General features: G+C 32.4%; 2 protein-coding genes across 2 annotated transcripts in view; one reads left to right on the top strand and one right to left on the bottom strand.

Moving 5' to 3' along the window:
• LOC141393507 (uncharacterized) overlaps positions 1 to 25,974 on the bottom strand; it is a 43,059-nt gene that overhangs the window by 15,098 nt on the left and 1,987 nt on the right. The window lies entirely within an intron of this gene.
• LOC141393508 (uncharacterized) overlaps positions 2,563 to 25,974 on the top strand; it is a 91,425-nt gene continuing 68,013 nt past the window's right edge. Inside the window, exons 1-2 of the mRNA XM_073966533.1 lie at positions 2,563 to 2,773; positions 20,953 to 20,968. The gene's annotated coding sequence lies outside the window, so the exon portion shown is untranslated. The remainder of the gene's footprint in view (positions 2,774 to 20,952; positions 20,969 to 25,974) is intronic.

Genomic DNA, 25,974 nt, shown 5'->3' with positions numbered 1-25,974 from the left:
AAGAAACAGTACAAGAAATCGACTTGGTTAGAAACCTATAATAAGTTAATGTTGTCGGAGGTATGTATGTATGCTCCCCAATTGAGTGTCATGGAAATTCACAGCGGCATTCTGGGTTCCTCAATGAAAATAAGATCCGATATAGTTGATATAAATCCACTCCAAATTATTTGAAACCGGCTTCGGCTTAACATATATGGGACCTAAAACCATTATTTCGAATATATGCCTCAGTAATGCACGATGGGCCGACGACAAGTTTTTGAGGCAAAAAAATCAAGGGCAAGCTAGACCTCCAAATTTTCGTGCAGATGTTTATAATCGGCCTAGAAACTAATCTGCCAAATTTGGTTGATATCGGTTCATTTATATGTTCGCCCGATTTCGAGTAATTGATGGACCAAACACGAAAATGCTGTCCAATTATGATGATATTTGGAATATGTGGCGGAATTCGGACTGGAAATAAGTTTGCTAAGTTATTTTGAAATCGGTTCAGATTTGGATATAGCTCCCATATACATATATTTTCGCCCGATTTGAGGTATTTGGTGCAACAAACGCGCAATTTCTGTCCAATTTCGATGAAATTTGAAACGTGTGACAGGATTCGGTCTAGAAATATGTTTGCCAAATTATATTGAAATCGGTTCAGATTTGGATATAGCTCTCATTTATATATCCGATGTATATTTTCGCCCGATTTGAGGTATTTGGTGCAACAAACACGCAAATTCTGCCCAATTTCGATGAAATTAAAAATGTGTGACGGAATTAGGTCAAGAAAAAAGTATGCAAATTATATAGAAATCGGTTCAGATTTGTATATAGCTCTCATTTATATTTTCACCCGATTTTCCAATTGTGATGAAATTTAAACTGTCTGACGGAATTTGGTCTAGAAAACATTATTGAGACATCATATTGAAATCGGTTCAGATTTGGATATATCGTTCATAAATTTTCTCTGTCGAAATTAATTGTTTTCTCATTTTAGTTGGTTGATACCAAACATCCTTGAGAACATAGTTTAAATATTTTTCTTTTGACAAATTGGCCGAAACAAGGGCGGCATGAATCAAGAGCTTGGAATTGTTGCCATGTTCATAGGAGACTTCCGAAGCAAGTTTTCTTCCTTCACCATAATCCACATTAGGGCGCCCTCTCTTCTTCGTATCATTACATTACCTTGTTCTATCGTAAATACTGTGTCGCTAGCTAACCATAAGCTTTCAAATTGTAATACACGATTTTTTTGACCTCCAATTTTGTATCTATTTTTGGTTAAGGCGTGCACAAATGTTATAAACTTGTTTTTTAACTCCCGTCACGAAGTTGTCCTTGACACCTCGATTAAATGTCGCAGAAATCCAGTCGCTGATTTTTTAACCAAAAATTAAAAATTTCCAAATTTTTAAGTTTTACGAAATCTGGAAGTTTGATAATTTTTTTATTCGCAAGTATACGCAAAATTTATTTTCAAAATCTGTTAGCCGGCATTGTCACCTTTCACCAGATATATGTATATTTCTACGAGAATACACCCCGATACCGAAAGTTCTACTCCAAAGAACACATGGACGATACCACAGACTACATCAAAAAACATTACTTATTGACACAACAAATTATTGACCACATCTAATATTACATTTACATTTTTAATGATAATCTTAATTTACATGCCATTACCTGTATTTTCCATTTTTAAAAAATATATAATATCAACAGATCAGGTTTTGGCGCCAAAATACTTAAATTGATTAATTACGACTGAATGTCTGAAATAAACGGAATGAAAATTACGACATATTTGGCAGCTTGGCATGTCGCCGGGAGCAGTTGCCAGATTGTAATTTTTTGGTTTTGGAGGTTTGAAATTGTTAAGAATATTGGTCTGTTCCAGAACTGCAAGAATCTACTAATTGGTACTATTTTTTCCGATAACATAAAGGAAAAAATGTTATCGTAGTAAAAAATAGTAGCTTCTTGCAGGTTCTGGAACGCAGCATATAATTCCGTTATTATTTGATTTCATTCACTGATTGAAAAAATTATTTTTTGCCTCAAAAACCTGCCATTGGCCCCATCGTGTAATGGCGTGAATAATTGTTTGATTATATCTGTTTTCTGTGATTGCTATTTTCAGACAAATCGAATACGAATTTTTGGTAGAACACTGCTAACCAACTAACTCGATTTCGTCATTCTTTTAGTCTGTTTTTTTTTTCAGAAATCACCACAAGTTTGTCTTGTTCGCTTACTACAACAATGGCGCTGAAAAGTTTTTAGGCAGGGTTCTCAAAAACAAGAAATCGACATTTCTAAGTTTTATTTTTTTCTTAAAAATCTAAATTTAAAATCATAGATGGGATTCTACGCTAAATAAAATTTAGTTTGAAATCAAAATGTTGTTCTTCTTTCAGACAGAAAATCAAAAATAATACCAGAAAAGCGGACTCAATTTTTATATCTCAAATCGGTCGCTGGAATTGCTTGTGGGAAAATGTCAACAAATAATGCAAAAATTATAGCGTTGTCGAGGAGGACTTAATTCTCAAGATTATTCACTGTAATCGTGAGTTAATCCATCTGATATATGATAAAGTTTCGATTTCGATTCAGCACGTATGTTTTTATGCATCGAAAACTACAACAAACCGATTTAAAAGCCCTCAAATATCAAAATTACGCTGTCACAATATATGAGAGATTTACCACAAAATATGCACCAAAATTGGTCATATTTTAACTCGCCACGTATTCCAAAAAGGTAATTATTATTCATAGTTAGTTAAAATTTGCTAAAACACTGCGTTTTCGCATCTAATTGGATGATTTTAGTTTCTGTATTTTATACCAACATATTGGGTAAATACCTGGGTATTTACCCATTTGTACCCAATTTACCCATTTTAATGGGTATTTACCATTTGGGTATTTACCCTTTTCCCATCTCTATTTAAAATTAAGATATCCCATATTTACCCAATAGTTAACATTTTCGATACACCAACAAATTCACAATCTTAAAACTAAAAAAATGAAACTTAATTTTACAGGAAATCCTTACATCCTTCACTACCCTCATTCGATTTTGTTGGATACCACCCGCCTAATATCCATAACAATGCAATAACAATTTGTGATGGAGAATTATATTTCGATCAAACTGATGTGACCATTTCACAAAAAAAAAGGCTACAAATAATCACGAATTTCAATAAAATGTCACTGATGATGATGATGATTTCGCATTTGAATGTCATAATAAAAACAAAATAATAATTTTTATATTTTATTTAGGAAAAAAATAAAGTCAACTTCAAAATAGCAAATAAAATAGTTGTAAATGTAAATTTAGTACTTGAGACGACTTATTTTGATTCATTGGACGGAGTATCAACAACAACAAAATAAAGCCATAAAAGAGTATAAACAGCCACTCAAAGTGGTCATAACAGTTACCGACAACAAAAACAACAATAACAAACAATTTAAACAAAATTGTCATGAATTGTTGCCACTCTTTGCCCACTAAAAGTACAACAACAAGAACCACAAATAAAAAAAACAACAGAACAGAGAACAAACGAAAAGTTTAATAACTTTTTGATGTCAAATAAAATCAACCCAAATTTGTTTTTAAAAAGTTTCTGTTTGTAATTTATGTTCAAATAAATAACATCACGTGCAAATTGAACGGCAGCAAGTTGTCACAACTCCCTCCTGCCACCAACGAAAAGGCAATAAAATATGGCCAAATATATAAAAAAAAAACCAACAACAGAAAGAACGAGTGAAAAACAAAAAACGTTGTAAACAAAAATCAAGCAGTAAAAAGGTATTATAGATCCTGCAACAGCAGCAGCCACAGCAGCAACGAAATAAAAATAAAACAAGTCAATGAACTGGCAAAAGTCATGACAGACAGTTGCAGCAGATAAATCACACAGACAAAGTAAATAGCCAGCCATTCAGAGGTCTATGTGGCTGGCTAACTGACTGGTAAGCAACATTTCATCAACCGCACCAACCGTATAGCTCGGGTTATGTTAAAATAAAATAAATTAAAAAATGAATTGGCTGTAAAAAAATTCGTTATTTTGACTTTATCTGCCAAAAATTCATTTTGCTGTTACGCAATGGTAATTTCATCTATCATCAAAGAACAAAAGTCACAAGAAATATTCAAAATTGTATTTGTTTTGCTATTGACAATGCCAGCTTGGTACCAGTTCCTTAGAAACGAAACCATCAGACAATATTCGAGGAACTGTAATTTCTCATTATCTTGGTTTCTTTGTATATCCGAACGTTAAAGCGTTAGCTAAAATGCATCACTATATCACATTATATGATAAAATAAATTAATATTTATAATATAAGAGTACATATAAGAGTTCATCTTAATTCACAACAATTACTTTATTCTCAAACTCCCAACGATTTCTTTCACTTCCCCTTTTAAGAAATCGAAATTCTATTGGCATTCGTTACTATATTTGATCATGTAAACATACCCTAGCTCAGCTTACATAAATTAACTAATAAAACGCATCGAAGAATCCAATACAACTCCCTCTCTTCTACTTCTCGTTCACTTGATACATTTGAGCAACAATACGTTTTATACGAATACCTGCTGTTTATTGAAACAACTTTCTTTCTTATTCTTCTTCTTGGTTCCTGTTTTATTGCAAAATATGGTGACGGCGGCATAGCTTACTTACTCGGAGTTGTGGCAGTGGAAATCGTCGAGTTTTTCCATTTTTTGTAAATAAACGAACGTCTTTGTAAATGTAAATGGCTTCCTGCTGTGATGCGAACTACTGTCACACTAAGTTGCATCAATGTGTCACTTTGTTTGCACTTTATTTGCCGCTGCAGTTAATGTAAGTTTTTATTTTTCCCTCAGTACTAACGGTTCCCTACACTTTGCTACTGCAGCCGGAGAACGATAACACCATTCGTAGTAACAAATGTTACAATAGTTAATAAAATTCTATACATTTATTTATAATCTTATGCACACACATACACAAACACGCTCACAATAGAAAAGCTACTTATTTATAGTCATAGTAAGGGAATACGTAACAAAGCTAACCGGATCAAAGGGGAAATTGTTTTTCATTGATATGCGATTGACTTGATTTCCAAACGAGGTTTACTACTTAATCGAGAGAACGGAGAAAACTGAATAAAGTTTGTATTCGCTTTACAAATGACAAGAAGAAAATATAAAATACAATGATTTATCCATAAATAGTTCGGTATTATAAATTTGTTCCTACAGTTCATAGCAATTCATATGATTTTTTAAGAAAGCCGTTGCTGAATTATTAGGATTATCAAGCCAAATGCTTGAAGAAATTGTTTGTGTAAATTTATGTTCAGAGAGAAAATATTTTCAGGTTTTAACCGCAATATGCTATCGAAATGATTTACATTTAGAATATTGTCTGCGTTAGAGGTATAAAACATTCCTATAGAGAATTGTGGATATAGGTGTATGTTTTCATATTATAGCCCCCATAAAACGATACCTCCCTATTTTCGATATTTTTATGGCTTAAGGTTTTTTAACGGCAGAAGTCAGACAAACTGCACAGTGCAGCAGCTTTTTTGGGGATTCTTCGGTCAAATCGAATGGCGAATCTGTTCGTGGAATATTTCATTCTTTTAACTCAATTCTTTTCATGTCCATTTGGTCCTTTATTTCTTGAACCGTAGTAAAAGTACCACAAGATGAGATTTTTCAGCATCCAAGTACTCTAGAAAAATGGTGCTCAGAAGATTTTAGGTACGGTTCTCATTGGATCAATTCTGAGGGTCTTTCTCTGCTGATTGATACTTTTTTACTCGTTTAAAAATAAAACCAGTATGGAAAGGATCAAAGTCGGGCGGGGCCGACTATATAATACCCTACACCACTGTATGTAAAATATATATGGGAGCTAAATCCAAATGAGAACAGGTTTTGATATATTTTTTTGACATTTATTTGTAGACCAAATTCTGTCATATAGTGCAAATTTCATCAAACTTGGACATATATAGCGTGTTTCGTGCATCAAATCGGTCGGAGATATATATGGGAGCTACATCCAAATCGGAACCGATTTCGATATGATTTGCCACAGTTGTTTCTAGACTAACCACCGTCACACATTCCAAATTTCATTGAAATCGGACAAATATTGCATGTTTCGTGCATCAAATACCTCAAACCTGCCCAAAATATATATGGGAGCTATATCCAAATCTGAACCAATTTCGATATAATTTGGCACACATATTTCTAGGCCTAATCCCGGCAAACATTCCAAATTTTATTGAAATCGGACATATATAGCGTGTTTCGTGCATCAAAAACCTAAAATCGGCCGAGAATATATATAGGAGCTATAACCAAATTTGAACCGATTTCTATATAATTTGGCACACTTATTTCTAGACTAAATACCGTCGCACATTCCAAATTTAATTGAAATCGGACATATATAGCGTGTTTCGTGCACCGAATTCTTTAAATCGGACGAAAATATATATGGGGTCTATATCCAAATCTGAACCAATTTCTATATAATTTGGCACACTTATTTCTAGACTAAATTCCGTCGCACATTTAAAATTTGATTGAAATCGGTGATAAATAGCGTGTTTCGTGCACCAAATGCCTTAAATCGGGCGAAGATATATATTGGGGCTATATCCAAATCTGAACCGATTTTTACCTAAATAAATAGCGTTCGTCCTTTGGCCAAAAAAACTATCTTCCCCAATTTTCATGCGAATCGGACAATAAATGCGATCTGTACTTTGTTTGCAAAAATACATGGACAGACGGACAGACAGACGGACATGCGTAAATCGACTCAGAAAGTGATTCTATGTATATCCCTAAAAGGAACTATGGGTCTATCTCGTTTCCTTTTGCATGTTACAAACTAATGCACAAAGACATAATACCCCTTACCACAAGGTGGTGTAGGGTATAAAGAAATATATAGTTACCACAAACATCTACGAGAGAACAAGAGGGGGCTGATCTTAACGCCTTTTTTTAATTGTTTCCTAGTGTTTTCGAAATCTGTAACTTAACTTGTTCCCCACATACATGATCACTCTCAAAGATTTCGTTGAATGAAAATCTTTCTCTTGTAATGAGCCTTAATGTGTTCTTATCACCTGCGAGTGACAGACAGCTCATTTAATCTATTCGTTGAATTGAAAATGAAAAGGATATATTTCCTGCATTCATTTTAATTGTGCATGTACTTGTGGGTTTTCTTCTACGTTTCGTTGTCACATCAGATTTGTCATCTGTGTAATTTGGCACATTTCCTTGCGTTCTTTCTCTCAAGTTTAACCTAATCCTCCTTACGCCTGTCTATCATGCCATCACACACAAACAAAAATTCTCATGGGACTTGACATCTCTGAAGAAAAATTGTTCCTAATTCTTCAAATATAATTAACTACATATTAATGACTCGAAGTTCTAAAGAAAAGCCGTCTGACATCCTTAACTCATAAAAGGGAAAATCCAATGATAAGCAAAAACAAAGCCAGCCAGTTCAGTTAAGCTCGAGCACATGTAAACATTTGCACACATTTAGCTGAATAAGCTTCCTTGTATGTGCGACAATGTTTTATGGCCCACTGTTAACATCTTGTTAACCTTTGGCCAAGGAGAATTATTTATATAAATACAAATGAGTTTGCATATTAGCCGAGAGTGGTTCGTTGATTTTGAAAATAAACCAAATCTTTGTTTGGATAATAACATGATTTGGATTCTTTGTTCGTTAAAGTGATTTAAAATGTGTTCTTTAAAATATTAGTATGCATTAAAACTTTAACAAAAATCGTTACTTTCCATAATAAAATTCAATTAAAATTTGTTGACGAAATTTAACAGTGGTTTTATTCAATTCGCTTTACTATTCAACAAAAAGCTTAATTAAGTTTGTCGCTTGCTGGTTCTGAAATTGTTTCTATAAATGTCTGTCTTAAATCCGATTCGTTTTGAGCATCCTTTAGGGCGAGTCTATTTAGAGAGATCTATACATGCTACTCGTTTCCAAATTATGAATACACTACTAAACCTAACTTATATTTTCTCACCACTTCATATCTTCCCAAATATGCAATACAGTCCCACATTTGTATGTCGTAGGTGTTAGCAAATTTTCAATGACCTATAGTTATCAGCTTTAATCAACTTTCAACGAAATAAGCCACTTTCCCACTCAACGCTTTCAAAAACAGTGTCACACATCTTCTTTGTAAATATTCTCGCACATATATAGAGCATATGTATGGATATCAAATATGTATGAATAAATGTCTTATAACATAGCTCATTATAAATTACAATAACAATTCATTATGAACTCATATAATAATAGAGAGAGAGAGAAAAAAGAAAGAAAATAAAACATCAACCTACAAGGCGACAAAGAAAACGGCAACGAGCAAAAGATTGTGAACTGCAATAATAATACAACAAGCAAGTCATAAATAAGCCTCATCAGCATCATAAAGCATAAGAAGCTATACACTGCTGTAGTTGTAGTAAAAAGTCAGAGCCAACCCCAACCACCAAGCCACATAATACTCATACAAACAAACATGAACTTCATGGTCTTTGGCTCCTCTATGATAATCTTCATGAATGCCTGCTTATTGGTAGTGAATGGCTGAAGAAAAAGTTCACATTCGCGTACATACATATGCACACGTGCACGCACACAATATGCCGTCTTACGATCAAAGGACATTGGACTGGATGTGGATGTGGATTTGTTGGTGTTACAGTTATTATTTTTATATGCGCGCATGTGTCTGTGTGTAGTGTATATGTATATTTCCGGCATAATCATTATAAGCTTTATCCGTATCCCGCCATATTTTCCATACATGTACTTATATATGTGTGTGTGTTATTTAATTTTTGTTGTTGTGAGTAAATATTGTATAAAGTAATAATTTCAACATCTATCGTTTGTAAAGTCGTTAATAAAATATGTCGTGTAGCATAACTTACGCTTAATTTACGACATGATTGTTTGTACGCACTATTGTTGGAACCCACCTCCCTTCGCCGTTCCTTGAAGCCTGTTAGTTTCTTTTTGCGACAATCAAAGAAAAATCTCAACAATATTTCGCGTGCACCAACTCCAAGTCCTTCGACTCGTCGTTGTAAAATAACAGAAAGAAGAATATAATTCAAGAATTTTAAAAGCATCTCTCTTAAGAGAAGCGAACCCCTTTTTTATTGGGCACATGGCAAAAGGCAAAGTTGAAATTCTTTTTATTGAAATTGAAAACGACCTGTTCTCAGTCTTATTTTGTTGTCAAGTTTGGGGCTTTTTTCAAACAATGGTTGTAGAAATGTCAGAAATTCATTACTTAACTTCTGGTGTGGGGGAAAGTTTTTCTTTTCATAAACTTTGTATCGCATCATCACACACTTGATCTTGTTAACATGTAATTGATTAAAAACTTTTGTTGTTCTTCGTGTTGTTGTTGTGAAAGATTTGTACATTTACCACGGTTGCCATGTGGTTGGTATAAGTAATGCTAAATTGAATTTGAATAACGTATACGCCGCCTTTTGTAAGCTTTATTTAAGCTTCTTATAATATTTTAACAACATTTACTTTCTGACAGAAATGATATTTTAAGTAAAAAATGTATAGAAGGGTAGAGTGAAAACGAAACTGGGAAGAACTACAACTACATGTTGAGGCCTAGAGGATAGTCTGTAGTGGTACTTTTAGAAATATTTTTTCTGGTGTTATGTTGATAGATTTAAAGCATTTGACTCATATATGAGGCGCTCTGTGCTAAAACGGCCAAACCCGCATGTTCAAAAAAATAAAGCAGGCTATAAAGATCTATCCGGAACCTTTCGAAATATATACTAAAAAAATCTCCCTATTGCGTTGTATAGCACAAGGTTATACTACCTGCAAAGGTTCCGGCTAAATATTTATAGTCAGTTTAAATTTTAGCGCTGAGCGTTTCTTATTACTTGTTAGTAAAAGTATGTCTTATTTATTCACTTTATATTCCCTGCCCAACTACGGCTATTTCCATATTATCTTTTTATTCAAATCATCTAAATTTAATCCCAATTGTACTTGTTTTAATTACTAAATTTCAATATTTATTTTTAAATTTGTGTATTTCACTTATAGCTGACAATATACTCTCGAATATGTGAAACAAACGATTGCTTTGGGTAAAATTTACACATACTAACATAAATATAAATGATGCACTAAAACCAATTCACACAAAATTTCAACTGGCCAACAGCCATATATACGAACACCAAATTGTGCAAATTTTAGATATAATCATAATATCTGTGATATAGCTTTGGGTCAAATGTGAGTGAGTATGTCTGGTTCGGTGTGTGTAGATGTTGGTACATGCTATTGATTATAAACCCCTTTGCAATGAGTTGTGTTTGTTCTCTTTGAGATTGCATCTGTGTATTACACTGCCAAGAAATCCAAAAATGAAATAATATTTAATAATAACCACACACAAACGAACACTCGCCCAATTATAACAACAACAATCCGAGTATATGTATGCAGAGCAGTTGGAATGTTTATTGTTGTTATTTGGCTGGAAGGTTTGTCTGTTCCGTTATGTGTTAGAATGGGTCATAGATATGTGGCTGTATATCTAACATTTACTATAATCCTATGGTATATATTTTGTATATAGGATAATATTAGGGTGTTTTTGTCAGAGAAACATTTTATGTAGTTGATAATTAGAATCAAATGATCAAGATTGGGCTACTTTAGAAAAACAAAAACACGAAAGAATTAATGAGATAAGAACAAAGAAAGAAAAATATAACAATTCGAATAAAATGACGCAATTTTTATTTGTTTTTCATTGACAGCAAAAATTACTTATAGCCCAATAAAAATTAACCCCCAGTATTTGTAAAAATGTTTATTCTTCTCACATGAATTGTCAAATTTTGTAGACCGATTTACTCGCTTGAGCGCAAATGTAGAGCGCTGATTTTTAAATGAGGAATTCTTAACGGTATATGGAACGGGTATACGAAAAATTAGGTACGTATATCTTCTGGGGGCTGAGCTATGGATGTCTAAATTATTACGAATCTTAACAGATCCATCTGTCTATAAAACTGTTGAAAACAACATTTGTTCATTTACCATTTTTTGTTTAATATTCTCTTCCACCCTATTATTCAAAATATGCACCTGAAACTGAAACAGTATAGATGTTTGTGTGTGTGTGCAGTGATGCCAGATTTGCCGATTTATCGGCATTTTGCCGATTTTTTGTCCAAAAAAATAGAAATGCCGATTTGCCGATTTTTACCCCTAAAATGCCGATTTTTAGTTAAGGCAACTTGTTCACATAAAATTTACGTTTTGTATGAAAATTGTGGCTGCTAGCACTAATTTGGTACAATAACAAAGACAACTATATCGTCAAGAGTAGTTTGATTAATAATAATAATAAAATTTTTCTTGATTACCAAAACGTGTACTTCAGTATATTCATCAAGGAAATTGTTAAAAAAACCGAAATTGTCGAGAAGTAGGTTAGTGGAAATAATTAAAAACTGCACAAACTTTTAAATTGAACTTTGTGATCAGATTTTGAAGCGGTTTAATTTTGAAAATAAATTTAAGTGCCTACGAGTATCTTCAATAAATCAAAGTTTTATAATAAATGGCACAGAAGATTCATTTTGACATTATAAAGGAATACGAATGCGAACGAAAAGCAAGAATCACGCGAACTTTCACGTTTAAATTACAGAAATTTGTTTAAAGATAAAAACGTAGAGTTGCTAGAATTTTGGAAAACAGTGTGTGAATTAATATGTGCAAATTCTGAACCAATATTTCCTATTTTGTCCAAATTTATTAAACATATTTTAGCCTTGCCACATTCTTCAGCAAATGTGGAAAGAGTTTTTAGCCAAGTGAATTTAAATAAAAACAAGTGTCGAAATCGATTAGCTAGGGAGTCGATGGAAGGAATTCTCTTAAACACTACTTAAAATAAAAGACTACTTAAAATTAAATAAGTCCAACTGTTATGATGTTGTCATTAAAAATGATTTGTTACGAAACTTTAATTCAAATATTTTGGTCTGTTCCACTACTGCAAGAGTCTACTATTTTTTACTATTTTTTTCGATAACATAAAGGAAAAAATGTTATCGTAGTAAAAAGTAGTAGCTTCTTGCAGGTTCTGGAACAGAGCATTTATGAATGAAATTGAATTTTATTGTAAACCAACATTTCACCTTATTAGTTAACCTTTTAAGATAATATTTGTATTAGTTTTGTTTAGCTTGACTGAATTGAAAATATATTGATCTCATGTCCTTATAAATATATACTTCATATCGACGCCTCCAAACAATAGTATGCTAAGTCGACTTAGCATGTTTTCAAGTTCTTTACATTTTTATATTTAACGTATTTAACGTCCTTTAACTTAAATTCTGTCAAATTTTGGTAATAATCGGACAATCCGAACAGAAGTTATAAACAAATATTTACTTAGCATAGTACTGAAGGTCAAAGAAATTTCCAAACTTTGAGAGCTTCTCCTGCAAAACTCACTTTTTAGACTTAGCATACTATTATTTGGAGGTGTCGATATGTATATGGTAAAACCATTTATATTCATACATATTTTGAATTATTGCCTTGTTTTATGAATTGTTAATTGTTTTGTTGTACTTAAAATGTTATTTTTTAAACTTATGCTTATTAAATAAAGCGATAATTGGAACTGAAATAAATGTTTTTTAATTTGCCGATTTTTTGCCGATTTTGAAAAATTTTTGCCGATTTTGCCGATTTCGGCACCCGAAAAGTGCCGATTTTCGACCAAACTTATCTGGCATCCCTGTGTGTGTGTGTGTGTAACTCCACAATTGAATATACTCAAAATACAAAATAATATAGCAGTATCAGTGGTAAGTGCTGTTATTCGATCTTAAGTGGTAATTATTGACAATAAAGTTGAGTTCTCAACTTTTTCCTCTTCAAACTAACAAATCACTAGTGATAAATTAAAAGCGAAATTAGCGATGAACAGATAAAAGCTTTTGTTTAAAATTTAATTAAAACCCTTGAAAAATCTCATGAAATATGTAGTTAATAAATGCGTTGAGGAAAATACTATGTAATTTTATTATTTTGTCATTACTTTATGACAAATTACAATTACAAGTTGCAATTGGTTATATTTGTTGTCATTATTTATTTTTGTGTTGGTATTTTTTTTTAGTCATACGTATTTGTTAAAATACATATAAAAATTGGCCGAAATTAAGATTTATTTTCTCTTATCCAGTTATATGCATGCTGTTTCCAGGCCAATCCCCCTCTTTAATGTTCCTCATGCGAAGTTTTAATATACACCTACAATATTTTTTTCTTCTCAATTCTAGGAAATTAATATATATTAACATGCTTATTTTCAGTAAATTAGAGGCTTTTCGTAAAAATATAACTACATACATACAAAGTATGTGTATATATATTTACATATACTCTTGAAATTCTACTGAAATGAAATACTTCAAATAGGAAATGCAACCAATCACCAATCGATTTGTTTGTCACACTAAACTAACACACACACACGCACATATGAACACTAGGGTTATGACGTTTTTACAATCCTGTATCATATTTCGATGAGTTTTTACCTAAGATTAGATAAAATCTTAATATATATAAGGTGATTCGATAAAAAAAAGCTCACGCACAAAAAGCTTTTAAAGATTTCATATATGAGAATTTTTGAAAATTTTTTTGGAGTCAGATTAAGTATTTTTATAACTCAAAACAATCATTAAAGCCACATGACATAAGCTTTTGTTTCTCACCAATTTTATCGCCATATTTTATATCATATATAACATTATTCCCTATCACATCAGGTGACAGTGGTTTGTGCGTGACCTTTTTCTATATTTAAATAGAATAACAGTTATTTTAGTCATTAATTCATGCAACAGGAAATATTTTTTTTTGAGATTTTTTTTTTTATTTCATAGCATAAAAAAATAAATTTCAAAGTTGTTTGTGCGTGACCTCTTTACAGTGTTTTGGTGTCTGTTTAGTTAAAATCTAGCAACTCATTTTCCACACAGTTGCAATTGACCAATCGGACTAAAACTTTGCACACTTTTCAGATATGGATGACAATACCTGAATATGAAACCGAAACCAATATGGGTCCATTTTTTCCTATAGCCCCCATATAGCGGTACCACCCGATTTCAAGTATTTTGAGGATTTTATCTTCATTGTTAGCCCGAATTGGCATTTAGAGTTACCAATGGTACAGAAACTTCCGCAACAAAAATTGTGGATATAGGTCAAGCTTTTGTTATAGCCATCATATAGCGCTACCACCCGATTTCAGGTATTTTAAGGATTTTATCTTCATCTTTATCTACATTTTCGGCTTAAATTGGCTGTAACTCAGATATGGGTTTCTCAGTGGTCAAAAAAAATATTTATTTAAAATGTAAAAACAAAAAAATAATTAAAAAAACAAGTGAGCAAAGGCTATAGTCGGGACGGGGCCGACCATGTGATGCCCTACACCACTACCCCTGTGCATAAGCTTTTCACTGGTAAACATTTCTTTTAGGGAATATAATCCGACTACCACCAAAAATAATATGCCTGTTTCTCTCTGGGACCCCCATAAGCAACCAAAATTTCGTGACCATCCGATTGCCGATATATTCACAAAGAATAAAACTTTGAATTTGTCTCCAAATGAGTTTTTCCCCATTCCGACCCCTAAATATTATCCGACTATCACCAAAATTAATAGGCTTCTTCCTCTGTGGGGCCCCCATCTACCCCCAAAATTTCGTCATTATCCGATCAAAATTCCAACTTGTAGCGTGACTACAAAAAATGGAAAAATTGGGTATATTACTGAATTTTGCAATATCTCGGTTTGCTCACTTACGCCAACATACTTTGCATCAATATAAACGAGATCTTTTCTTCTTCCATTGACGGGTATTCCTTTTGGAATACTCCAACCAGAAGCGGAGATATTCGCATAAGAAAAAAACGTTGACTTTTCTCCACATAAGCTTTTCGCTTATTCCGACTCCTGAATATTATCCGACCATCACCAACTCCCAAAAAATTCGTGACGATCCGATCAAAATTGCGACCTGTAGCGTGATTACAAACAAATCGGAAAATGGGATGCATTACCGACTATTGCGATATCTCTGTTGTTTGAGCAGCTACTTTACATCGTTGTAAAAGTGATATTTTCTACTTTCCTTGCCAGGTTTTGCTTTTGATATACCTCTTAAAGAAACAGAGATATTGGCTTTGAAATAAAACGTAGACCTTTTCTTCAAATAAGTTTTTGCCCATTCCGACCCCTGAATATTATCCGACCATCATTAAAATCAGTAGGCTTCTTCCTCTGTGGGACCCCCATTAACCCTCAAATTTTCGTGACGATCCGATTGAAATTGCGACCTGTAGCGTGATTTCCAAAAAATAGAAAAATGGGATGTATTACCGACTATTGCGATATCTCCGTTATTTAGTTACATACGCCGACCTAGTTTGCATCATTGTAAAGACGGGATCTTCTACTTTCATAGTCAGACTTTGCTGTGATATTCGTCAATATAATTAAAATCGCAAAAATGAAAATTGGGGTTTTATTTGCTACTATTGTGATATCTTCGTTGTTTGATCACCTACTAGCACCTACTTTACATCATTAGAAAGGTGATATTCTCTACTTTCATTGTCGGGTTTTGCTTTTGGTATACCCCATATAGAAGCTGAGATATTCGCTTTGGAAAAAACGTTGTCTTTTTATCCACCTAAGTTTTTTGCCCTTTCCGACCCCTAAATATTATCCGACCATCACCAAAATCAATAGGCTTCTTCCCCTCCGGGACCCCCATCAACATCCGAAATTTCGTGACGATCCGATCAAAATTGCGACCTGTAGCGTGATTACAAGGTTTAGATGGACAGACGGACGGACGGACACACATAGCCGGATCGACTCAGCTCGTCGAGACATTCATTTTGGTATATATAAGTATGGGTCTACGACCATTATTTCGATGCGTTACAAACTTTTTGGCCAAAACCAACTAATAGTACCCTCCCCACATAGTGGTGTAGGGTATAATTAAGTTACAGTATTTTGTATATAAATGCATTAAAACTAGAAAATAATTTTTCGCTTAGCCTCCATAAGTATATTCTTTTTCATGATGGAATCTCTCAAATAAAACGCTCGCATTTAAATTAATGGTGACAAAATTAAACGGCAAGCATTTTATTTGGGGAATTTCATCTTGAAAGAGAAAATACTTATTGAGGCTAAGCGAAAAATTATGTTCTAGTTTTTAATGCATTTATAAATAAAACACTGTAACTTAACACTTTTTTAATTATTTTTTTATTTAATAACACTGTGCAACATTTTTGAGCCAATCGCGTGCAAACAACTTCTTTTCAGAATTTTATGAAAGTAGAGGACCAATAGGCAAGAACCATATTTGGGTTTTGTTTTCTTAGATCGGGTTCGGTTTTTATGGCCTCATCTAAACATGGTTAAAGATCGAATTTTTAAAACAAATTGGGGCTGTATCTCTGAAACCAATACGAATCTTGTTTTGACATCTGCAGCAAACTTGTAGAGAAGAGCAAGAAGAAAATATTTGGAGGAATAGTGAACTCGAATAACTGCATTTATTGCCTCAAATTTTATAATATATCTAAAAATTCTGTAATTTGTGTATATTTCGCAGCGTATCTCCCAAAATGTTAAATTCTTCTTTATGTTACCTTTAGGGAAAATATTCTCTGGATTGTAATACACAACTCTTCAGAACAATATATTGTTGTAAAATGCCTCTATCGCCTTGTTTATAGCAAAATTTTCAACAACAATTTGGTAAATATTTCAATAATTCATTGAAATCCCCAACATGAGAATAAACAGCCTGTGTGAACATTGTTTGAAATAAGTTTTGTAAAAGGTATGTTATGAAATACCCCTTAAACAACGTGAAATAACAATTTTAGAGTTTCAGAATGTTCTGAAGAGTTGATGGTCACATTATTTGGAACATTTTTAGAATGGTTACTTGTTTCAACTTCCAACAGTTTAGTTGTTACTGACCAGAATTTTAGGAATTATGTAAAATTTCTATATTTTAACGAGTTTGATGCGCTAGATGCAGCTTTTCCTAGTTCATCTGCTTGACACATAAATTCTACTACTTTAGGGCTACAATATTGCTGAAGACTGCAAAGCAAAATTCTTATTAGTTTCGGAGATAAAGGTCCGATCACTGGAAAAAAGGCTCATTTTAGGTCGGTTTAGATGAGGCCATAAAATCTAAACCCGATGTAAGAACACAAAAACCAATTAAAGTTTTCGTAGTCTCAATATGTACTTTCAGAAAATACCCATTAGAAGTTGTTTGCATTTCCAGTGTTGCACAGTGTAATTAAATGGAATGAACATTGTTTTTGGCATTAATAGGCAAAAGTTCATTCATTCTCGCTACAGGAAATTATATTTGAGAAAACAGTCAAAAAGTCATAACCCTAATGAACACGCAAATGCATGTGGTAATAATATTGCAGTCATGTTGTGTTTTGGTAATACTACTCACTCATACAACTGCGGTTTATTGGTTGGCACAGTGGGAATAGATCCTGTGCATATGACAAAAAAAAGCTTTTAAGATCTTGTTTTCTACTTTTATTTCAAGAACGGCTAATATGGCTTAACCGATGATCTGAATTCTTCATCTAAATACATCACCGACAATAACACAGTGCAACATTTTTAAGGTGATCTTGTACAAACAATTCGAACTGAGGATTTTTTGAAATTACAGACCAAAAGGGCAAGAAACCCTAGTTGGTTTTTGTTATTGGATCTTATGGCCCCATCTAAACATGGTTAAATATTGAGTTTTTAAAGAAATTCGAGGCTATATCTCTGAAACCAATGCGAATCTTCTTCTGACCTCTGAAGCAAATTTGTAGATAAGGACAAGAATAAACTATTTGGAGAAATAATGAACTCGAAAAACTACATTTATTGCCTCAAATTTCAAAATATATGCAAAAATTCCAAAATTTTTATACATTTCGCACCGTATCTCCAAAACCGTTATTTTTTTTTTTTTTTTTTTTTTTTTGAAAAATATTCCCTGCAATGTAATACACAACTCTTCAGAACATGTCATTGTTGTAAAATGCCTTTATGCCTCTATGTTTTAAGTACATTTTTCAACGGCGATTTAATAAAAATGTCAATAATGTGGTTTGAAATACCTGTTGTAAAAGATATGATGCAAAATACCGCTGAAACAACATAAAGTAAGGATTTTAGAGTTTCAGAATGTTCTAAAGAATTTTTGAGAACTTTATTTGGAAGATTTTTGCTAAGGGTTACTTAGTTCAACTCCCAATAGTTTAGCCGATACTGACCAGAATTTCAGCAATTATGTAAATTTTTCTATGTTTTATAGATTTTGATGCCCTAGATGAAGGTTTTCTTATGTGGTTTTTTCAAAAGATAAGTTCTACTAGTTTAGGGCTACAATATTGCTAAAGACAGCAAGGCCAAATTCCAATTCGTTTCTGAGATAAAGGCCTGATAAATGCAAAAAAGTGTAGATTTAGCCCGGTTTAGATGAGGCAATAAAATCCGAACTGGATCTGACAGGACGAAACCATACCAGGGTTTTTGTAGTCTAAATATGTACTTTCAAAAAATGCATACTAGAAGTTGTTTGCATTTTCAGTGTTGCATAGTATAATATTATTGACAACAGAATTTTTAATCTTTGCAATGAAACCATTAACGTTAGCCAATGTGACCAAGACTACCTTGTGTCCGATTCTAGGCAATTGTTGCAAATGCACATTTACAAAGGGTGATATTGTGTCATTGGTCCATCACCATCAACAACATTAACTTTCTGTTTGCAAATGGACTATATGCCAAATTATAGCTAATTCGGACGGTACCGTTATATAAGGTCTATTCCAAAACATGGACCTAAGTGCACATTTTTTTGTTGAGAAGTTTTTTGATTACTTTGAATACCAAATGCCAAATTATAGCAAACTTTTTTCAGATAATGTAGATGGAAACTTCAGCTAGGGAGCTATTCCAAAAAGTGGACCTACATATATCCACAATTTTTTGTGGAGAAGTCGTTTGGAACCCTATATGCCGAATTTGTAATAAGTCTTTTTTACTGAGTTTATATACTTAATTTTTAGTCACTGTGCATGCATTAGAAACATACACACATTGAACACACCATTCTGGTTGTCATAGTTTGTTTTAGTATGTATTTGTGGTTTTTCAAATGTATTTAGATTTTCATTATTTTAAGCCATTGCATATGTTGTTGTTGTTGGTGTTTTTTGTGTCCATTTGGTTTTGTTTTCTGTATAGAGAAGTGCTTTACAATTCAAATCATTTAATTGTATTTTATTGTTAATTGAAACCACACCTAGTGCAACTATGCTGCATATACATACATATGTACATGTATGTGTCTATACTTTCAAATATTTATTAGCCTTGGTAATGTAAAACATAAAGCCTTTACATGTCTATGAATGATTGCAATCATAAATTCTGCATTTAAAATGTTTTCCATTGGATTGGTCGAAAATTGCCGGTTTGGGGGCAACAAATTGAATTTAACCAAACCGATGTAATGTAAACACCAAACCTTAAAAGTGATTTTAATTCAATAAATTATTTCATAGTTTGTCAACATTAAATAATCAATTATAAATTATGTTGAACAATTGAACAATTATGGAGTAGCACTTACGTTATGAGTATTGGAAATTTATTTCTAAAACAAGAACTGCGAAAACTGAAATGTCACCGTTCACCGATGAATGCTGGACATAAAAATTCAACAAACCATCGGTTGGTACGATCAAAAGCTGCAAACTTAGACTAAATAGTTCATACCTCTGGAAAGTGCATCTCGTAGCGTGGTAAAGAAAAGCTTTTTTAGAATACACATATGTATGTATGTTTGTGTGTATTTTACACATAAAAAAACATTGTATTGAAATAATATATTTTATTTGATATGTTATTTTTCGCTTTCAAAAGGCATCATCAATGTCACATGCCAGTATAAATATTCACTATTTGTTTGTGTTTGTATGTTAGTAAATTTTATTCTGTTTTCCACATTTATTTTCAGATTTCACTTGGAAAACAATAAAAATATCAAATTTGAAGAGTATTACCATTGATTTGTTTATTGTTACGACGTACAATTGACAAGTTGGGACATTCTGTCTAACATATTCATATAGTAAATGCAAACGTAATATGTATGAATGAGTGTATGAGGAAAATGTTAAAAATAAAATGAATGTTTATGACAATTCAAATGTAACAGCGTTTATATGTATGTATATTGCCAAGGATCAACAAAGATTGACACTTTAATGAGTTTGAATTTCAAATTTCAATCAAAAGCACAAACAAAAAAGGAGAAATAATATTTTCTTTATGAAAAAAAATTAATTACCAATACATGTTTTGTTTGCAATTATTGTATTTTAACCGCAAAAACTCGCTTTGTCTTGACCAAGGCAATGTGGTTTTATGATTCTTTTTAATTGTATGTAAATGTGTTTGTTGTGAACACGAAAACCACGATAAACAAATTACTTGAAAAAAAGAATTGATTTTTATAGCTAATCTAATGGACTGGGATACATGTACAGAATTAAGAAGAATCATTTCAATTTATATACATATGTATGTATATCTCTAAACTGATAATTTTTTAATAATACTATATTAATCTACGTTTTTTTTACTTATTTTCAGACATTTAATTTGCATGGTGAGTCTATAAAATATATGAATATTATTTTGAAAATTGATCAAATTTATTGCTGGATTTAATACACTAATTTACTAAATCAAAATTTCCAAGTGAAACAAAAAGTATTCAGATGCTATTCGTTAGCGATAACACAATATGTACATTTATTGGGCTCATGCACACATGCATTATATGGTCCTAATACTGAAGAAAACTAGGTGTTGACACAATTAATTTTGATTATATGCAGTAACTTATGTGAACCTAATTTCCCATCTTTTTGTTCTCTTCTTCTAAAGTTTATTTCCTGTGAAACTCTTTAGCATATAAACTGCTACTAACGGTACTTATCACAAAATAAGCGTTTGTTAGTTTGCATCCTGCCCAACTCCGGTATAAAATCTCGATTTTTCATCTTTTAGCTTTCTAGTCGGGTATACATTTTTCTAAGACATTAATCATATTTTCCATCACAAATAAGTTTTGCTCTTGCGGAAATTAAATACTCTGCATTCATAACCTGCTTTTGTATAAGTTATTGTTGCCTTTCGCTCTTTAAATACTACTACACCGTGGTTATGGCACAATAAACACAAACAATGCTGTTCTACGATGCTTTTGATGTCAGAGGGTACGAGGTGTGTTTGCATGAAGAAAGTTCTACTAAATCAAACTTTGTAGTTAGTTCGCAGGTAAACGGATCTAACAACTTTATATTGTATTTTGTATACACCCACACATATTAAGTTACGTTTTGTAAAACACAAACAATGTCGGCAACAATGACTCCATTGTAAAAGCTATTTAAATGCATTATTACACCAACATTGCAGCTGGCGGTGATGTTTTATAATAATAACCAGAAAACATAAAAGAAAGTCTATATATCACCATATCCACACGTTATGGACCAATAGAGTCCCAGGGTAGCAAGGTGCAAAGTAAAAGTATGCTTCGCACAGTGGTTTAGAATCGTTTTTCCTGGTCAAAACTCTGTAAGTTTTAAACGTATAGAGATATTTGTTCTACAGATAACATAATCAGCTTTCCAATGCATTAAAAACATTCGAATTCGTTCTAATAGTTGCAGAGGAATTCAAGGTCAAAGATCAAAAATTTGAGTTTTAAGTCAGGAGTATTACCCCAAATGGCTTAACTTCATCATTTCTCTCTATTATAGAGAGGAATGTTTTCAAAACGAATTGACAGTGATGCAAATTTTTTTTTCATATTTTGCATGAAAATATGAGTGTTTTTGAGTTTTTCATATGTTCTAACTATAGCTCTGTTCCAGAAGCTGCAAGGAGCTACTACTTTTTACTACGATAACATTTTCTCCTTTATGTTATCGAAAAAATAGTAAAAATTAGTAGATTCTTGCATTACTGGAACAGACCGTATTTAAAAAGGTCAAACACCAATAAACAAACCATAATTTTTTAAGAAATTTATTTTTTTTTTCCAAAACTAAAAAAATATAAAACGTAGGGCTATTATTCTATGTTTTCTTTTACTATTGGATGGATTTGAAAATGCAAAATAAACCAATTTGGAGGCAATAAAAATATAATCTTCACATAAGAGCTAATTCCAAGAAGCTCCTCCTTGAAATGTTATAATCACATTTAACTTTATGTTAACCGCAACGCTTTAAATCTGTTCGGTAAATCCAAACTATAACAAAAGCAGACTTATAATAATGGGGCACAGAAAGAAAAGACACCCCGAAAATTTTGATTAAAAGCTTCATCACCATATTTTTGTTGAATGTCGATAAAATATTTCAAATATATTGGGAAAATATTTATCAAACATGAAAATGTTACCAAAAAGCGACCGATAAACGAGTTCAAACAAATAATTCATTGAAATTTGTTTAAGTTTTTTAACCAATATTTGTTGTTATAATGGTTTTCAAAGTTTGTCACATGTTCTCGCTCTCAAGAGCGAGAATAAATAACTTTTTATGGCACAGAGAGATTTTCTGCTACAACAATGTACTGTGTTTGTGTGTGTCGTTGCTATATTTGTGTGGCGTTTAGTTTATCTATCTTCTTGTTGCCACGACGAATTCTTGTATGTATACTAAAACGTTGGTTTGTTGTTTTTATGAACCTAACAAAAGAAGAGAGAAAGAAAAAAATGTTTTGTTCGCAAGAAGCATTTATTTTTTTGTTTAAGACTTTTGCTGTGATCAGATCGAAAAGTGTGGAAATAAATCAGTGTTTATGTGTAAATAATGGTGCTTATACATTTTATGAGGAACCAAATTTTGTGATGTAATGCAAAAATCGGAAAAAGGAGAATCGAAATATTTTATTGGACGAAGAAGCAATTGCACGGTAATACTATTTTATATATTACAAATATGATACACCTATTTATTACATTTTATTCCAGATGCCGATTTTCCGCTGATGATTTCTAATTTAACAGGAGAATTTGTTTTATTTCAAAACTAACGAGAAGCGTTCAACGAGATTTTCTTCCATTTAAACTCAAGTGTGACGCTAAATTATTACTTTTGTTATAAATTTGTTCATTTCGTTTTTCTTTCATTTATTTCTTGTATGATTTATAATTGTGTATGTACCTAGCGTCTGTTGTTGTTTTGCATTTGGCATTCCATACATTTCAATAAAAAAGCAACCACCACCATTTATAAATGTGTGTGTATGTATCTACCTTTTTGTGGCTTTTGGGTTTGTATTTAACAAAAAAATCAACAAAATAATTGTAAATATGAACATATTTTTATCGATATTTACTTTGATCGATAAACCAGTTTGTTAATACGAAAAATATTTTATCGCTTGAAAAAAATAAAATTCAACAAATTCTTAGTTAATATGAGAATTGCTTTATCAAAATAATTTCTAATGAAAACGACAAATTTTTTTGATTGACGATAGTCAATATGAACATTACTTTTATCGGCAAAAAATCAATTAAAAATTAATCAGCCTTTTGAATTTTTTTATCAAATACAATAAAAAATGTCCATTTGTGAAAAAAGCTATAATTTATTTGGGAAACGGTATGGAATAAACACACATTTTTACCCACGTAATTTAAAAAAAATTAAAAACGTGTTAAGGTGGTCTGGTACAAAAGTATATATGGGCTGAACGTTCTAGTCCACTAATGTTGGAATTTCACTTAAATTTAGTACCTGAGGAAAAATAAAATAGCTCAGTTCGTGTAAACGGAACGGTAATTTATTCAAACCAATTCTGCCTACCAAAAACAATAGGCACAATATCTGTTACAGTTTCCCAGAAATAGCTATTTCTTTCTGCGGAAATTTGCAAAAGTGGGAATAAAAAATCCAATATTTTTGGTTTCCTTAGTTTCAATATCTTTACTATCGAATGCCATATAGAAGTTAAAAATCGGTGACGACAAAAATTTGGGGTTTTGGCCAGGAAAATCCATATTTTGTATATGTATATGACTTCGAAATAGCATACACTTTCCAACAAGCACAATGTTCGAAATGTTCTATTCTGAACTTAAATATTAAGTAGTATTTATTCTTCACAGATAAAAAAAATAATTCAGAGATATCCAATAAAAAGCTCTTCTTAAAGAATACCATTAGAATGGTCCTAAAAAATCAATATTTTTGAAATTTCGCACCCATAAAATTTAATTATGACATATTTACATTATTTTTTTTATTTTGGCCAATTGCAGCGACCGATGTGCGTTGTAATTTTCCTCACAATTTAGATTATTAAAATTTATAAAGTCGTTTAGAAGGTGTTTACTTGTTTACCTTTAAATGTGCTTCAGCAAAATAATGGTTCTAAGCCCCATCAAATATATTTTACATCATTTAATGTCGATCTAGCTGTCTGTCTATTTGGCCTATGAGCAAGATATCTCTCTAAGGGAGTAGCCGATTTGGTTCAAACCTTTTACATGCTAATATTTCCTCCAAACTTTAATGAAGTTTAAAAAATTACTGAATCGGTCTACTCATTCCGGTACCTCCCTACAAAAATGCAAACATAATGGCTTAAGTTCATTCTAAGAGCTGTTTGAAAATAGTTTTGAAAATTTCCCAGCCTATAACAATAATTTTTTAAAAGGCCCATAATACCTTAAATAATGCATCAAAATCTCTCTGCTTTTTGTACCCTCAGCCTTTAGGCTAAAGAGGGTATTTACACTTTGATACGGCCAAAAATGTGCCTCATCGAAATAATGGTTTTAGACCCCAAGTATGTTTGTACGATATCCGTTTCAGACAATTTTGAGTCGATCTAGCAATGTCCGTCCGTCTGTCTGTCTGGCTGGTGCGCACGATAACTCTCGAACGGATCAATCGATTCGGTTCAAATTTTGGGTATCAAAATATTTTGTCCACATTTGATTTAAGTTCGAAGATGGGCCATATCGGTCCACTCCTTCAGGTACCTCCCCCACAAAAGTTCAAAAATGTTCGGAAAAATTGTCCGCACGATAACTCTTGAAGGGAGTAACCGAATTAGTCCATACTTTGCACATCGTGACATTTCTACCAGACATAGATGAGGTTCCAATATGGACCCTATTGGTTCACTCTTTCGGGTACCTCCCACACAAAATTTTGCTTAAGTGCAGTTTAAGGCCTGCTCTCGAATCGCTTTGATTTTTGTTGCAGCCACTTGTATTCACTACCCCCATTACGACGATATAATTTTTTTCAGGAGCAAGTCCATATATCCTCAGAAATCAGCACGAAAACGCAAACAACCCATATAATACCATGTGTCGTTGTTGGAGTGCACGATAACTCTCGAACGGATCAACATATTTGGTTAAAATTTTGGGTCTTTCAATATTTTGTCCAAACTTAGTTTAAATTCGAAGATAGACCATATCGGTCCACTCCTTCCGGTACCTCCCCCACAAAGGTTCAAAATTTTTCGCCAAGATTGTGGGCATGATAACTCTAGGAGGGAATAACCGAATTGAGCCAAACTTTGCTATTGGTAATATTACTTTCAGGCATAGATCGAGTTCTAATATGGACTATA

This window comes from Musca autumnalis, unplaced genomic scaffold, assembly GCF_047663935.1.
Source record: "Musca autumnalis isolate F117 unplaced genomic scaffold, ASM4766393v1 scaffold_2, whole genome shotgun sequence".
In the NCBI taxonomy this organism is placed as follows: Eukaryota; Metazoa; Arthropoda; class Insecta; order Diptera; family Muscidae; genus Musca; species Musca autumnalis.
The sequence above is the reverse complement of the archived record's forward strand: the minus strand, read 5'-3'. Positions and strand labels throughout refer to the sequence as shown.